Below are 4,168 nucleotides of genomic sequence, written 5' to 3' on the forward strand. Positions count from 1 at the left end.
GAAATAAATGATGAACATCCAAATGAAACCAAGCAAAGGAGTCCATGAGTGGTGCAAACAGTTAATGAACTTAAGTAGTAATTGAATGCTACCTGCTCCCTGTCTCTTTTTCTATGTCTCTCATATTCCCATAGAGGAAGACTAGGAACAAGATTTCTCAAGAATTAGGAAGTGAAGTAAAAAACAGATGCATCAAAGTGAAGAAGCCCCCTCCTTAGGAGAAAATGGGACCAAAACTCAACCAATCCCACCAGTCCCTGGGCAGGGTTAGGCTACAACCAGTCTCAATATCCAATAAACAAAGTGCCTGCCTGAGGTTCACCAGTTCCGTCTGGCAGCAGGTCCAGAGGTTTGGGTTCACCCTTGACTTTCCAGAGGTGTTTCCCTTATTTCTTCTTTCCTTTTCTCTTTTATGTGGTCTCTTTCACCAACCATGCCTACTTAGCATTACCTTAATAAATATTTTTTCACTTGTTTTGCTTTATTACCAACACTGTGTGTATGTCTGTTCACTTATTTACAGTCACTTCAACTCACTCCCATAGTAGTGAGTGGTGAAGAGATAAAAAGAACTCTAGTTTTAGCACCTTTCCTTATGGAGGTCCCACCAAGATCTACACTCTTCAAATCTGTGAGGCAGAAATGACTATTAAGTGACTGTCTCTCTTTTTATTTGCTTGATATTTATTCATTATTTTTGTCATTGCTTAATTTCAATACCTTTTTTTAGGATTATCAAAACTATGACACTGGACCAAAGGAATGAGTGCCTATCCCTCTCTCCATTCAAAGAGCTAGCAAAGGAAATCCCACCTGCTGTGCAGGCAGGCACAAAGCCCCTGGTGTCCACTGGCGTCCCTTTACATTCCATGTTCCAGGGTAACCAAAGCCCATCATGATCAATTCAAGGTGAATTCTGAGATAGTGAGGTCACAAAAGTCCTTGATAGAGTGTTATTAGTAAGTTCATGATTATTCAAACATATAGGATAGTTGTAAAAATGACAGCAGTCACCTCTAGCCTGCAAAACTGGCTGCTTTGCCCTAGAATCCTACAACTCTTTCTTTAGGCATGTAAAATACTTTAAATTGTTTACCAGGAAAGGAAATGCATCTTTCCAGAATTAGCGTTTACCTCTTCGAAATTGTTTTTCTCAGTATATGACAATCTGTTTACTAGTAATTATAGGTAAATTAAACTGTTGGTTTTGAACATAAAAATTCTGTAACTTTGAACTAGATAACACCTAACCCAAGTATAAAAACCAATGATTACTCTTATAAGGGCAGGCAGATTCTCTCTGCTCTCCCAGATCTACAATAAAGTTCCTTGTATATTGCAAAGTGTCTGTCTTATTGGCAAGTGACTACTTACAGAATCCCTTGAATTCAGTAACATCTGAACCCTAAAACAGCACATATATACAAATTCCTAACATGAAAACAAATACGGTCCTTCCTTCTGTTTCTTTAACTCACTTTCTGCACTGATAACCTGAAGCTTCCTCTCTAGAGGATTATTTAAAGACTTAATCTCTTCACTAACATCTGTTAAAAGAGTCTTCCTTAGAAATCAGTTTTACCTCTGTTTCTTTTCCCACTCTTTCCAATTTCCTGTATGAAGCACACAACAGGATTGTAAGTAAACTTTAAATTTTCTTAATACTGTTAGTTGATGTGGGGTGAAGTAAGATTGGCACCAGGCCAATTGGTAGCATCATGATAGATGGAGAAGAGATTGAGATTGTTAACAATTTCATCTTGCTCGGCTCTATAATAAGCTCTCTTGGTACCAGCAGTCAGGAAATCAGAAGATAAGTTGCATTGGGAAGATCTGCTGTCAAGAACCTCTCCAGAATACTGAAGAGCAACAGTATCAGTCTAGAAACTAAGACATGTCTCATCCAGGCCATGGTCTTCACAATTACTTACTAAGCGGAATAGACTAACAATGATAGAAGATGAATCGATGCTTTTGAGTTTTGAGGCTGGAAAAGAGTATTGAACATATCCTGGACTGCCAAGACAACAAACAAATTAGTCATGGAGAAGGTGAAACTAGGTTGCTCCTTGGAGGCAGAGATTTTGAAACTCTGTCTCATGTACTTTGGGCCTGTTGGCCGGAGGAACCAATCCTTGGGGAAGAACATCATGCTTTGAAGAGTAGAGATCCAGTGAAGGAGAGGAAGTTCCTGGATGAGATGGGTTGAAAAAGTGACTATGATAATGGGGGCAAGTGTGTCATAGACTGAGATTGGCTCAGGATAGGGCAGGGTTCAGAGCTATTGTTCATAGGGTCACAATGAGTCTTAGACAACTCCAGAGCACACAACAAGAACAGTTAGTTTTTCTACTATGGCTGGCTCAGACTTGCCAGGCACTAGTAGAAAGATTTGTCTGCAGTTTTTAGTGTTTTTCTCTGTTGATGACTGATTGGTTTGTGGCTAAGTTAGGGATTTTCGTAGCTAGTAAGGGCCCTTGACTCTTCTGTCTCACCTCAACCTTGCACAGACTGGCAGTCAGGAAAAAGAAGAGTTCATGTTTTGGCCAATTTGATTTAGAATTCCCTTTGCGTACTTACTCTCTGCCTTGCCTCAAGGTAGTGGCAGCAAAGGACCTACATGTGTCCATGTTAGTTTTGGTGGTTATTTCAAACTGTAACAAGCTTCCAAATGGGTTGTTTTCCATTCTCTGAGGGAACTTTCCATCTACCTTGGATTGTGAGCCAGGGTGCACATGGCAAAGGCAAAGATTTCTGAGTTTATCTTTTTCTCTTTGTCATCTTAAATTTTATCTGGCAATAGTTTGGGACTCATAGACGCTAAAGATTCCAGTAGGATAGTAAAAAAGGCAAAGGATACAGGAATGAAGCTAAGACAAGAGAAAGCTCTTTCAGGGGATGAAGGGAATGGGAAATAGGCTCATGCCCAGCAGGCATAGTAATAGATTAAGGGCAGATACCTAAAATAAAGTAGAAGCTGAATCTGAGGAGATTCTAAGCAGTAAGATCTCTGAATTGGTGGGAGAATCAGAAAATAGATTGTGTTTGGAACATAGTGCTGGGGTGACCATGCATTCCGGCAGTCCAGAATGCCAGAGATAAACATAAAGATCTTTAACAGCTGCTTAGATGATGTGACCCAGAAGTTTTGGAGAATACAGGAAATAAGATGCAATTTAGCTCCCATGTAGATGGAAGGAACAAGAAGTACAGGCGAAAGTGTCACAGATGTTGAGTGCTGTTAATCAACTGCCTGTGACATTCAGAAAAGAAGACTTTTGAAGCTCCAGTAGATGAAGCAGCATTTCCTAGGCATGAGAGCCTTGGTCGCTGTGGTAGAGGGAAATCTCCAAGTGACAGGCACAGGGTGGGCAAAGGCCACAGGAGAGGACATGCAGTGAGACTTCAGGGTTCAGTCCCAAGCCTTCCTTCGAATCCTTTGTTTTCCACAAAGACTGTGGGACACCTTCTATCCTTACCAGTTGGCAAACCACCAAGTTGCTCGTGTAAGGATTGGAGAGATCTGAGTCTAGTTTTGGACACTCTGAGGAAAAAGAAGCTTATAGATTTTTGTAATGTTGAATGGCCAAAGTATAATTTAGAAGAATCAGAGATTTGGCCAACTAATGGCTCTCTAAATTACAACACTATACTGCAGCTTGAATTATTTTTCCACCAACAGGTCAAATGTTTTAAACACCCTTACAGGTATTTATGGTTCTGAGAGGACACCATGGGTTATGTGAAGGAAGGAAGTTGATTATTCCTCCCAGACCTGTGGTAGCAATAAACAAGGACACTCAAGGTCTTCAGGGGGCAACTTCCGCTCCATACCACAAGGATAAAACACCTGCTAAAACTTCTAAAGCACCTCTTAAAGAGAAAATTTTAATTCTTTCTAAAATTCAAAACCTGTACCTGATATATGTCCCTTCAAAAAAGTAAGGAGGCCTACTGGATACCCTGTGAGAGTCCTTGTTCCATTTAAACATTTAAAGAGTTGTAAAGACAAACTGCTGGAAGCAAGAGTGGCATTCAATTCCTAAACAACGTGTCTCTGGAAACTCTATGAATTTTGATAAATGTCAATAGTTCTAAGAGGGGCTTCAGGCCTTTTGTTCATAGGGTCACTATGAGTCCTGCTCAACTCGAAGGCAATCAACAACAA

The sequence above is a fragment of the Elephantulus edwardii genome, unplaced genomic scaffold (assembly GCF_000299155.1).
Source record: "Elephantulus edwardii isolate Elephantulus edwardi_28Jun2011 unplaced genomic scaffold, EleEdw1.0 scaffold00606, whole genome shotgun sequence".
Classification (NCBI taxonomy): domain Eukaryota; kingdom Metazoa; phylum Chordata; class Mammalia; order Macroscelidea; family Macroscelididae; genus Elephantulus; species Elephantulus edwardii.